Source organism: Antechinus flavipes, chromosome 3 (genome assembly GCF_016432865.1).
Source record: "Antechinus flavipes isolate AdamAnt ecotype Samford, QLD, Australia chromosome 3, AdamAnt_v2, whole genome shotgun sequence".
Lineage (NCBI taxonomy): Eukaryota > Metazoa > Chordata > Mammalia > Dasyuromorphia > Dasyuridae > Antechinus > Antechinus flavipes.
The window spans coordinates 212,389,948-212,404,151 of record NC_067400.1 but is presented as its reverse complement, the minus strand read 5'-3'; the positions used below and the strand labels follow the sequence as shown (position 1 = coordinate 212,404,151).

Genomic DNA, 14,204 nt, shown 5'->3' with positions numbered 1-14,204 from the left:
GTGAAAATGGAACACTATTTGAAGGGGTTTTAAAGTCATAAGTGAGTCATAGTGAGGAAAAGGAGGAGAGGGAGTTCATGTAGAAGACAGAACTTCACAGAATTATATTGGGTAAAGAGAAGATTTTTATTTTAATATAGGAGAGACTGGATAAAACATGTTTATAGGAAAAGGGGAATTAGGGAATGATAGATTGTGCAAGTTTCTAGTGCATAAGAAAGGAAAGAAACAAGAATGAATAAAGATAAAAAAAATTAGAGATGAGAAAGAAAGGATTTATAATTGATGGCCTTGGCCTTTTAAAAATTGAGACAAGGTCATCTTGAGAATGAGAGATTTATAAAATCTTGATAAGCAAAAAAAAAAAAAAAAAAAGTTTAGGGCAACCACTAGGAGTCATTTGAATAAGTTAATAAAAAATAAATACCATGAATCTCCTACGGGTCTGTGTGAGATCAAATATTATCATCAGGTACCTAAGATAGAAACATAGTCTCATATCTAAAAGATATGTTATGTGTCATTTGAGACAAATTTCTCATTTTACAAATAAAGAAATTGAGTTTCCCCTACCCCTCCTCCCAAATCTCATACAGTTTGTCCAAGATGATACAATTAGCTAATTGTAAGACCAGGTCTAAAATTAAGTTAGCTGACTTTCAATAATTTATTTTTTGCTTGATACCATACTATTTTGTTGATGATTTCAAACAAGTAAAATTGATAAAATAACTAATATTAATGTGATAATCATCTCATTTATGATTTCACACACAAGAAAATCTACTTTACAGAAAGATCATTTGTGAAATTAAATCCAACTAAATGAGACTACTATTCAAAGCAGGAAAGAATCATTTTCAATCCTGAAACAGGTTCCATTTGTAATTTTGTTAGTAAAGGGAATCCTTTTTCGGCTTAAAATAAATATCCTTGATTAGAGAAAGCAGTAAATAACACTACAATTTTGATAAGGTTTGATTAAGCATTTTTACAAATTATTGTATTTACATTCAATATTTCATGAAAACTTATTTACTGACATTCATTTAAGTAATATTTATTAAAACCTTATAATATTAAAGAACATTGTCCTAGGTTCCTTAAGGAGGTGTAAGAAATAACTCCATTGGACTTGGGGGAAGGATGGCATTAATTACACAAATGTAGAAGTAGGTGTCCTACAGAATAGACACTTTGGGAATCAATATACATGTCTTTTTATACCAAATACCAAGTCTTTCCTCGGATTCCCCAATGATTGAGTACCATAGTCACAGCCTATAGGGACTGCCTAATCACCTTAGATGTGTGTGAAACTCCATATCTGATTACATTATTTCATCTTCCCTTGGCTGTCACCAGTTCAGTCCTTTCCCTGATTCCCTATTGGCTGAGTACTAAAAAGATTGCATCTTACCTGAAGAGTTTTAATTTCCACAATGAGTCTCCACTTTAAATTACATCATTATTCTCCCCCCTTCCACACACTCCTTAATTACGCCTTCCCTTCCACTTGTGAGTAAATCCTCACCTTTGATTTTCCCTCCAATTGGAGTTAGCCTCCATTTCTGATTTTAGTTTTATAACTCTTTGGAAACTAAGCCTTCATTCAGTTCTCACAGGAAGCACAAAAATTAAAGGAAACAAGGTACCTGCATTTGGGAAGTGATATGGTCCAATGATATGATGAAAATGTTTAATTGAATTACAAATAAATATTTGCAGTTGATACTAGAAATTTAAAGCAAATAAAATTAATTTGCTCATTAGAAGGATAATGGTAAAGGTTTAAAAATCAAATTCCTAGATTTAGGCCCTCAATTCTGACATTTAGAACCTGTCATTTTTTTTTTAAACAAAAAAACCCAACTTTTCTCATTTATAAAATGAGGATAAAGTTATATTACTCTTGTCACAGAGCTATCAAAAGAATATAAACTGCTTTGTAGCTAAAAAATTACAGTGATCTTGTGATTCCATCGAATCACCATAGATTCCTTAGAATAGAGCTCCTTAGAAGACACTTCCCCAGTAATTGACATTTTCTTTGTTAAAGTAGAAATTGATTTTCCAGTTCGTGAATTAATCACCTCTTTTACTGCCTTTATACTAGTAATTTTAATTTCATCCCGGGCCATCTCCAATTGTCCTGATCTGTATCTTGCCACTGGACCCAGATGGCTCTGGAGAGAAAGTGAGACAGGTGACCTTGCACAGCCCTCCCTCCCTTAAATCCAATTCAATTGTATGTCATGTATTTCCATGCATAAACAAAATTCACATGAAGTTTTTTGTCTCAAGATAGCAGGATTATTATACAAACATAAATTTTTATTCTAATTCCAAATTTGCTTTCCTGTCATTAAAGAAACAATTTAATGTTTTAAATTGTCAATTCATTCCTTTTTCTTCTTAAGTAAATAGTTTGCATTTTGTTCTAAATCTTCCAGAATATTCTCCTAGCAGAATAATAAAAACTATTGTTTTATTCTATTTTTTTAGATTTAGTTGCTACCATTTTATGAATAGACTACCAAAATCTGTATGCCTTGGGCAATAGTACTTGAAAAGATTTGCTTGTCAAGTAAGAAATATCTAAAGATCCTTTTTCATCTCTTTAAGTCTTGATTCCCTCTGGCACTTTGGCAGGACCAGAACTTTTCTTTTTCTTTTTCTTTTTCTTTTCTTTTTTCTTTCTTTCTTTCTTTTTTTTTTTTTGAATTGATTCAGCTAGGTTCAAATGTTTTTTTTCCTAGGTGAACTTATTAGAACAAAGGAAGATTAGAATAAAGAGCTAAGGCTCCTGCTGGGTTGAGATATAATTGGAGAATCGAAGATTGACATTTTAAATTGCTTAAAAAACAAAATGATTAACCTCAGTGCTACTTTTTAGGATTTGGGTTTCTTCTTTCTTTTTTTCCCTATCTTCAGCCTGATTTCTTTTTTCCTTTTTAAAAATAATAGCTTTTAATTTTTTTAAATATATACAAAGGTAGTTTTCAACATTCACCCTTGTAAAACTTTGTATAACATATTTTTTTCCCTTCTTTCCCGCCTTCCCCCTCCCCTAGACAGCAACTAATTCAATATAGGTTAAATGTGCAATTCATCTAAACATATTTTCATATTTATCATGCTGCACAAGAAAAATCAGATCAAAAAAAGAAAAAAGAGGAGAGAAAAAAGAAGTAAGCCAACAACAAAAGAGGTGAAAATAATGTTGTGATCTACATTCAGTTCCGACAGTCCTCTCTCTGGACGTAGATGGCTCTCTCTATCACAAATCTATTGGAATTACCCTAAATCACTTCATTGTTGAAAAACAGCCATGTCCATCAGAGTTGATCAGCACACAATCTTGTTGTTGCTCTGTACAATCTTCTCCCTGGTTCTACTCACTTCACTTAGCATCAGTTCATGTAAGTCTCTCTAGGCCTTTCTGAAATCAGCTTGTTAAACCTGATTTCTTAACCTGTCTGCTGAACCTCATAAACATTTGAGAAAGTAGACAACTTTACAAGATTGTCTTTTTAATGGTTATGGTAATGGATCATCTGCTTTTTGATGCTAGTAATTTTAAGTTGAAATAAAAGTTTGAAAATATGGCTTTCTTGCTAAATTTATATATTTAGATCTATAAAAATACTGTTATTTATTGGTTGCCAAATTTTCACTCAAATATTTTCCCCATATTCGTTATTAAACATTTATTGGGTTAATTGCCTATTTTAAAATCCTTGCTCTGCACTTAACAAAATCTGTCACATAGTAGCTAATCTTTTTGCTGTTGAGTAATTTTTAACCTCCTATTAAGGCATGTATGTAATCAAGAAAGTATAGATAATTGCACATATTCAACCTATATCAAATTGTTTGCTTTCTTGGGAAATGGGGAGGGAAGAGGAAAGAGAAAAATTTATAACACAAGGTTTTGGTGAAGTGAATATAGAAGAAAACTATCTTTACATGTATTTGGAAAAATAAAATACCTTTAAAAGTTTAAAAAAATGAATGTTGAAAACTATCTTTACATGTATTTAAAGCGGGAGGAAAACTATTGGAAAAAGAGACCTTAGAGACTGTATCTTTAATGAATCCAATACCTTCATTAAACTGGAGTCCAAAGAAATGAAATGATTGGCCTGAATTCTCACAGAGAGATTTTCACTTTTCATAGTCATTATTCATTACTCTATACTTATACCACTTTCTGAATATGGAGGTTATAGTTTTTACAAAATAAAGTTAGCTACTGTTGTGAGTCAGAACTTGAAACAAGGGGTTAACTCACTGGAATTGATAGAAAGAATGCTTATGTTTACACCTTTGGGAGTTCACACATTAGCTCACACATTAGAGTTCACAAGTCCGGGAGATTCACAAGTGACACCTCCCACAATCCCACTCTCAGAGGAGTCAACCTTTGGGTTCACACCTTTAAGAGATCATATATAAAGAAGCTCTTGGAGCCTCAGTGAGGAGTCAGTGAAGTCAGTCAGTTCTGGAGATTGACAAGAGCCAGAATTCAGTCAGTTGAGAAGATTCAGAACTAAGATTCAAAGAGAGCTGGAGGCCGAAACTGGCAGAGGCAAAGGACAAAGCTGCAAGAGCTCTTGGAACCAAGCAGAGAGATAGGCCTCTAAGAAAGCTAACCAGGCTATTTTGGAAAAGACAATAAAGGATTTAAATTTTTAACAGCTGGCTGCATTTGAGGTGATTATTACTTTGAACTGAACCTAAGGCTGCCTCCAAAAGCCACCCCCACCCCGAAACCTGCTCCCAGAAAACCATCATACTTTAGAAAAGAAGAGAACATTACAAGCTATAATTTTCTGAGGACATATTCCTGGAATTAGGAAGACTTATCTTGATGGGTTCAAGTCTGACTTCAGACACTTAACACTTTCTCAGTGTGTGACCCTGGGCAAATCATTTAACCCTGTTTGCATTAGTTACCTCATCTATAAAATGGGCTGGAGAAAGAAATAGCAAACCATTCTATTATCTTTGTCAGGAAAACTCTAAATGAGGTTATGAAGTGTTGGACATGACTGAATAACAACAACAAAAACAAGTTTCTGAAGTAAATTATTTTAATTAAAAAAAAAGTGTGTGTGTGTGTGTGTGTGTGTGTGTGTGTGTGTGAGAGAGAGAGAGAGAGAGAGAGAGAGAGAGAGAGAGAGAGAGAGAGAGAGAGAGAGAGAGAGAGAGAGAGAGAGATTTGGGATTAAGTGATTTGCCCAGGATTACACAACAGAGAGTGTTAAGTGTCTGGAGTCTGGATTTGAACTCAGGTCTTCATGACTCAAGTGCTGGTGCTCTGAACACTGTGCCATCTAGCTGCCCTTGAAGTAAATTGTTTTGACATTGCACTTAAGTTTGTCTCAATAACTTACCCTATTCGTACTTTTAGAATGAATTATTTTAACGACTAGTAGAAATTAGCAATATTGAATATGTAGACTTTGCTTTTTAAGAGAAAGATAGCAGATGAAGGTGTATTTCAGTATAGGCCAGACATGCATAGGATTTCAACAGGGAAAGGCTTTATATAACCACTGAACAATTGACATCTTAGGGGAGAAATTAGGAGTAAATGAGAAAAGATATACAGGTAAAAGGATCCAAAACACCACCTTTTTAGTTCTATGGCCTTGTCTAATTTGAGATATGGATTGTTGATGTTTATATTACAATAAATAAAATATTCATAAAATCATAAAGCTCTGAGTTAGTAGCAGCCTTAACATTTTCTAGTTTAGTCTTTGTCAAAAACATCAATTTACAATATTCTATGAAATAGTTACCTAGCTTGTGGTTGAAGAATTTGAGCAAAGAGGAATTAATTGAATTAAAAGCCCATTAATTTTTTAAATTGGAAGTTTTTTTTCTTTTAGTGAATTTATATTTGTCTTCCTGTAACTTGAACCTATTGTCTAGTTCAACACATTTAGAGCAAGAAGAAAATATATAATTCTTCTGTGTCACAACCCTTTAGATATTTTAGTAAAACAGTAATCTTTTTTTTTCCTTCAAAAAAGTCTTTACTTTCTCTAGTGGAACTTCATATGCCATGAATACAATTCTTTCATAATTCTATGTTGTTTAGAGGGAAAGGAAATGGATTATGGAGGTAAAATTTGGATTTATTGGAATATTTATTGTTTTTCTTCACATATGGCTCCCAGAATTGAACAGATTGTCAAGGTTTGATTTGACCTGAATAGAGAATGGGACACTAACATTTAACTGATCCAAAGAGTGTGTTTATATCCATGTAGCCTTAGGATCAGCCCCTTCTAATGTCTTGATTTCTCTGCTTCTCAGACTCTGTAACACATATATTTTGTAAATTAACTCTTAAAATTGCTTTTCTGTCAAAAGCCTAAAAACTGAAATTTCTGTCTTTAAACATGTTTCCTTGTGGACCACCTCTACCATAACTCACTCCTCTTGAACCTGATTGATATCTTCATTTTCACCGATGGTTACTTGGTCTTTTTCTATTTTCCCAAGATTTTAATCCCTTTTCTAGGTGAATTTGCATCATTTTGGTATACATATCCTATGATTAGCCATTTCAGTTGTACTTTTTTTCCTCTTTTCCCCAACTTCTTAACCAGGTACCATTCTCTTTGAGGTCCATAATCTCTACAACTCTTACTTTCCATCATTTCTTAAACTCCTGGAAGTCATGACTGGGCTGATTAAGTAAACTACATGCTATCTAATCTCACATGGTCCTCACTGATCTAGCACATTTCTTTTGTCTCTTCCTGACTTTTTTTTGTCTGTTCTCTTCCTGTCACAGTAATGGCTGCTGTAAATCTTTTTATTTTTTTTCTTTGCTCCCTTAAATCCTCCCCAGTTCTGCTTTAAAAAAAAAAGAAAAAAAGATGGCCTTCAAAATAAACTCATCCAGTGATAGAGAGAACCATGTTATGTATGTGAAGCCCCTAGTTTGATATTCATCTTGGCTTTCGCTTTGTTTGACATGGTTCATTGGGAGAAGGGCTTTATTTGGAAGCACAGGTCCTAAGTTTAAATCCCATTCTTAATTCTGTGACATGGAATTATAATGAAATGATAATGATAAATGTAGCATACAACAACATCTGAGAGATCTTTTTTGTGTCATGGACCTCTTTGTCAATTTGATGAAATCCTTCTCAGTTTAAAAAAAAAAAAAGCTTTAAAATGCATATGAAAATATATAGAAGAATACAAAGGAAAACAAGTATATGGAAATGACTATGTGAAGTTTTTTTTCATCCAAGTTTGCAGACTCCTATGAAATCTGCTGGCTCCTTGTGAACCTAAAAGTTTTTTTTTTTTAATTTTATTTTATTTAATAATAACTTTGTATTGACAGAATCCATGCCAGGGTAATTTTTTTTTTACAACATTATCCCTTGCACTCGCTTATGTTTCGTTTTTTCCCCTCCCTCTCTCCACCCCTCCTCCCCCCAAGATGGCAAGCAGACCTATATATGTTAAATATGTTGCAGTATATCCTAGATACAATACATATTTGCAGAACCGAACAGTTCTCCTGTTGCACAGGGAGAATTGGATTCAGAAGGTAAAAATAACTCTGGAAGAAAATCAAAAATGCAAATAGGTGAACCTAAAAGTTAATGCCAGATCTAGTTTAATTCTTATTTTTTTTTTCTCATTTTAAAATTTCAAAAGTATCTTTTTCCAATCACATTCAAAGACAATCTTCAATACTCACCCCTGTAAAACCCTGTACTCCAAATTCTTCTCCCTCTTTCCCCTTCCCCCCAAGACAGCAAGCAATCCAATATAGATTAAACATGTGCAGCTTTTCCAAACATATTTCCATGCTGAACAGACAAAATCAGATCAAAACATATAACTCTCTTATTTAAAAGAAGAAAGCTTTATTGATATCTTTTGTTTTTATGCTAATCATTTCTGGCTATATCTGCCCCCTGTCTGGAGAGGTTTACCTTCTAACTGAAGAAAAACAATTAATTAAACTCAACCAATAGCTTATAGAATCTCAAGTCTTGGATTCAGAATTGGAAGGGACCTTAGAACTTATTGAGACCTTACCTTACATATAAAGAAACAGACCCAGATCATACAACTAGTAAGCATCTTGAGGGTGGGGCTTGAATTTAGTTCTTTCTGATTGCAAGTCCTGCTTTAAATCCTCTATGTGATGCTGCCTTTAAAAAAAAAAAAAAAAAAGGAAATGTACAGAATCTTGTGTTCTCACTTAGTTATTGTATTTTTGGATCTATATTTCCTTCTTTTGAGATTTTGAGGTTAAGGAGTTATGGGGGGAAATGACCTCACCATCTGAGCAATTACGTGACCCCACAATCCCATCATTTCCCAAATAAGGAAGTGGAAGCCCTCAGAAATGCTTGCAAGTAAATCAGATTAGTCTGACCTGACGTGACCTGCTCTTGATGAAACTAGATGAATGGTAATTGTTCAGATTACACAGATCATGAGGCCATTTGATCCAGTCCTCTGATTTTATAAATGAGAAAACTGAAACTCAGTGGAAATAAATATGACTTGGCCAAGGTCAGCCAAGTATTTGAACCTAAGCCCTCTGATGATAATGGATAATGGTGAAAAAGACTGTATAGTTATTTGAATCTTATTTTGCTTCTATTTTATTTTTTAAGAAAAAGGTTCCTCTCCCTTTCTCTCATGTATTTGTTATCTATCCATTCTGAATTATTGCTTATGTCCTTTATCTATTCTTTGTATTTATCCCATTCTCTGCTTATAGATGCACCCCCTTAAAAGAAAACTACTTTTGATATTATGTATCTCAGAAAGAGTCATTTTTAGAAATTCCCTACAAGGCAGTACATGGGGCCCAGAAATAATACAAGACACTAAGTATGAAGTAGATATGACATATTCCTTTTCCAGCTAAAAAATATTATCTTCTTTAAAAAAAAAAAAGACATGCTAGTTATTAAATTAGTAGGAATAGTAGAAAATTTAAAAAAAAAATCACTTTTATCCTATATATGGGGAAGCTAGGTGGCAAGGATAGAGTGCTGAATTAGGAATAGCTAAATTCAAGTCAGCCTCACAATCGAGCTTGTGATCCTGGGCAAAATCACAACCTGTCTGCTTCAGTTGCCTCATCTGTACAATGAACTGGAGAAGGAAATGGCAGACCTCTCCAGTATACCTGCTAAGAAAACCCCAAATGGGGTCTTGAAGGGTTGGGTACAACTATTAACACTGAATGCATTTGGAGAGAAAGTGATGACCTTCTTAAGCCAGAGCATGTCCACAACAGAATATGCAGTGTTGTGAGAAGACTGGAGACCATGTCATAAGAATAGTTATTGAAGCAACTGGGAATTTTTAGCCTTGAGAAAGAAATACCTGTTTTCAGATTGGTAATCTATGAGAGAAGTTAGACCTTGGTGGCAGGCTGGTAAAGCGGAAAGAACACTAGAAATGAATTCAAAGGTCCTGGATTTCAGGACCTTCCTCTGCTACTAACTAATGTCTAATTTTAGATACATTATTTAACCTCTTCGGCCACAGTTTCCTTACCTGTAAAATGAAGGATTTAGGACAGGTGGTTTCTGAGACTCCTTTTAGATTAGTTATGGTCCTGTGCATGGTCCAGAAGGTAAAATTAGAAGTTATAATAGTCAGATTTTGGTATTCGTATGAGGAAGTTTTGGTCTTCCAATTTAGAGCTGAGCCTGGAATGAGCTGGATTGGGATCTTAGAGTTTCCTCTTCACTGGAGAGCTTTGGACAGAGGCTACATGCCTTATCAATGCCATTTGAAGCAGATGATTCCTGAAATCCCTTTCAAAGGTACCTTTGATTTTCTAATTAGTATAATTAATATCATACTAAATGATCTCTTGCCAGAATTTAAAATTCAAAGACCAGTAGACAAACATATAGCTAAAATGTCATCATCAAAACTGTTAATTAAGGTGATGGACAAAGACCATATGAGTGAGGACTTCCTTGAACATGATGGGAAATTTTTATACTAATGCCATCTTTTCTACCTCTAGCTTAAATTTTATCATAGGTGAGTAAACTGTATGTCATTAACATTAAGAACTTCTAGAATCATATGAGTAGCAGAGAGAGGTATTTCTGACATGTTTCTGGTTTTAATGTTCAACATAGACATTGCGTTTTCCAAAATTTAGACCAACCATGAAAGCTACTTTCCCAGTGGTGTTATATTTTCTATTTTTCATAAAGTACCACACAGACAAGTTGTGCTCTAAAGAAAACAAGTAAATCTAGTGTTCTCTGGAACTCCTTTAGGACATGATATATTCCATTTTTAGTATTCATGTCACAGATGTTATTTGCTCTGTGAAAGGCCCAAACTTAAATTCTCAAAATCAGTAAATCTCACATGACTTTACTTTGGATTTATTGTAAGGGGAGAATTTTACTGTTGCTAGTTTAAGATTCAGCATGCACGGCTTTTTGTTTGTTTTGATAAATGTTGAAAGTTGATAGAAGCACATAAAAATGCATGGTAGGAAGGAATCACAGAGGCAGTTTAGTCCAACCAATACATGAATTCTGTCAAGATACCACTCACTCACAGTGTATTAAAACTCTCAGAGAGCTCTAGTTGTTAAAGAGATTTTTTTTTCTCACATATTGAGCTGAAATCTGTCTCCAAATTTCTTCTGTCCTTTTATCTGGCACACTGGGATCAAGCAAAAGAAGTTGAATGAAAATACCTCTAGCTTTGTATTCAGAGGATCTGGATTCAAATCTCACTCCTGATGCTTCCTATCTGTATAACATACAGAAGGAAGAGGTGAGAGTAGACTAATACCTCCAAGGTCCCCAGATCCATGATCTTATGATCTATCTCCTATATAACAAGCTTTCATGTATTTGAAGACTGCACTCATCCTCTCTCCATCCAAAAATGCTTTTAAAAAAATAAGTTTGCTGCTTCTTCAACCTTCATTTTAGAACTTTAGTCCTTATGTCACTAAACAATGGTAGCCTTGTTTAGTACTTTAAAAGAATTTTCTATCAAACCAGATGGGTGATGGGATTTGATATAACATAAAATGTGACTAAGGAGTGGAAAAATATAAAATATGTGTGATTCCCATAGGGAAGATCATATTTCAGTCAATACATCTGTTGTAAAGTTTATTAATAAGGATCGTAGTTTTTGAGGTGAATGCAGAAATACTAAATGACTGTTCTCAGTTCTAAGATAGGTATCAATTTTGAGCTTTGTATTTTTTGAGCATTGTGGGCTTTTTTTTTTTTTTAAGGTTCCTAAATTTATAATTCAAAGGGTAGCACTTAGGAAATGAATCTAACATTTTGGAGGAAAAAAGTTTTCATTACAAACAAACAAACAAAACAAAATCCCCTAAATATTTTTAGTGACATCTTTTAAATAACATCATAGTCATTTCTAAAAATAGATGTGCAGTAATTTTTAAGGCATATTTTTTTGAGAAGAAAAAAGAAAGGAGAAAATGGTAGCTGGGTAGGATCATTTGTAGGGTCACGTGAAAGTTTTTTGTTTATTTTAAAAATAAGGTACATCTATGTCTAGTGAAGGGAGGGAGACATTGGAGAAGAAGAAATTGAAGATACCAGACAGGAAGAGGTGCTAAATGTTAGAGTGAAGTTCCATAGGAGTTAAAAAAGGACATTAAAAAGGTAGAAAAGCTAACTTTAGCTCATCTGAGAAATGAGAAGGTCGTCAGTAGTTGAACATCAAAAAAAAAAAAAAATAAATAAAGGCATAGTGAATAGGTTATTGGACTTGAAGTCAGGGTTCAAATTCTGCCTCAGATATTTCCTATCATTGAAAATACCAGTAAGTCACAATTTCTCTGCACTTTAAGTGTTGTTCATTTGTGCTGGATTTAATTGTTTCATCCAATTTTAAACAAACTGTGATCATTTAAACAAAGTGTCAGAGGAGTCCTGAGCGCTAATCCAAGTTCTTTTAGTTATTAGTTGTGTGACCTTCACCCAGTCGTGTAAGCTGAAATTCAGTTTACTCTGTTAATAACAAGGCTAATAATACCCTTTTGCCTACCTCACAAAGTGTTTCTACTATAAATGAATTAACCCACATGAAAGTACTAAATAAATGCAAGAGAGGGAAACAGTTCAAATATATCTTCTAATGCTTATTTCTGAGATAGTTCAAAATCAGTGATGTTAAGTCATCTCTGTGAAATAGTCTATGTGAAAAGCAAGGAGATTGATTTCTGAGGTTACTTTCCTTTCCCTCTCCTCCTTTTACTGTTCTTTTGGTTAGCCTATCAATAGCACTTGACTTACATTCTGCTAGGTTTATTACTAATTTCTCATTGGGAAGGGGAGTGATTAAATCAAACACTTCACAATCCACATTTATTTATTAAAATACCTGCTATCTGTCTTTCAGGGTTCTAGGCTCTGGTGATAAAAAAAATAAAGAATGAAATATTATTACTTGAAATTAGGACACCTTCTAATAAGGGAAATCACAAATGTGCATATATATGTATAAATATATATATGAGATGCTAGATATTGTGGTAGATATATACATACATATATGTGTGTGTGTGTGTGTGTGTGTGTGTGTGTGTGTGTGTGTGTGATGCTAGATATTGTGGTAGAGCACCAACCTGCAGTCAGGTTCAGATCTGACTTCAGACACTTTGTTAGTTGTTTGAGGACTTAACCTCTGCTTATATTAATGGGGGTTAATAATGGCACCTAGCTCTCAGAGTCATTGTAAGGATCATACTTGAGATAATAATAATTGTAAAGTGCTTAGCATAGTGCCTGGCACATAGTAAGCATTATATAAATGCTATTAAATATTACATATCAAATATCTAAATACAAAGAAGATCCATACAAGATAGTTTGCTGGGTTGGGGTGTCGGGGTTAGGGCAGCAATCAGGAAAGGCTTCATATAGAAGTTGGTTTTGGGGGGCTATTTCCAAGAAGAAAGGGGACTCCACAAAGAGTCCCTCCATGACCATTCCTGTCTTGTAGCATGTGGCATTTGTACCCTTTCATTCCAAGCATACTCTTGACAAAGCCTCATTGACCAAAATATGAGGTGTTTTTTTCCCTCAAATTCCAACTCAGTTTAGTTTATTTCCCTCATTGATTGGCTGCTTAGGAAGATAAAAGAGGTGGTGGATATTATAGCAGAGAAAATGCCATCTGAAAATGACATTGATGTGGCCAGAAACTTTCTTATGAAGATTTTGAGAAGCTCTATGAGGTACAGTATTTGGTTTTGTTTTTTTTTACCTTCTGACTATGTATTATATCCATAGTATTGATGGATGTTCATTTACTCCAATCTATTGAAAATAATTATGAAAGCTATTTCACCTTTTCCATGTCCCTTCACCTTTTCCTTCCTTTCATCTATTATGTTCTAATTTGCTGATTTAGTAATCCTTACTGTGCTTGCTTTTTAATCTTTTTCTATGTATGTCATAGTTAGCCTACTTGACATCCTTCAGAAATTAAAAGGATAATTTGTTTTCCATAACTTATTTACTTAGATAAAGTTTAATTCTTTGCCTTTCATTTGGCCACGCAAGGCTTCTACAAGATTGATTTGTCCACAGGGAGAAGTGCAAAAATGTGATCACTTTCCAGAGTGCAGTTGCTTCAAGCTATTCATTAAATTGCTTAATTACTTAGAAAATTCTAGAATAATGCTCAGTTGAAGAACATGAAAATGAACAAGTCAAACGTAATGTGTTCTTGTGGTCAGACTCTCTCCATCCTTGGGTAAATTTATCTTACTTTTTGTAGCTTAAAGCATTACCAGGAATTTTCTATATGGAATATTTAACATTGGCTTAATTCTTTTAGACAAAATTCTCCAGCCACAAATATGAGATGGTTCTGTTGTATGGAAGTCAAATTAAGTGAGGAAATGATTTTGATCATTCTTCACTCTTTCTTTTTCTCAAGGTTTTGTTTGCTGTTTTATTATTCTCAGAACTTTCTCCTTCTACTTAGGTTATTATATGTAATCAACAACAAATATTTATTCATTCATTCAAAAGCCATACATTGAGAAACTGGAAAACACTGTGGGAAATACAAAAATAATTAAGACATGGTCTCTTCGTTAAAGCACTTTTTGCAAATAGCATTTTGGAATTGCCTCTCAAAGATTCTTGTTTGTAGATATTAAAGAA

General features: G+C 33.8%; 1 protein-coding gene across 1 annotated transcript in view; it reads left to right on the top strand.

Annotated features, from left to right (window-relative positions):
- The window catches only part of SHROOM2 (shroom family member 2), a 241,454-nt gene that overhangs the window by 136,884 nt on the left and 90,366 nt on the right, over positions 1-14,204 (top strand). The gene's annotated exons all lie outside the window — the stretch shown is intronic.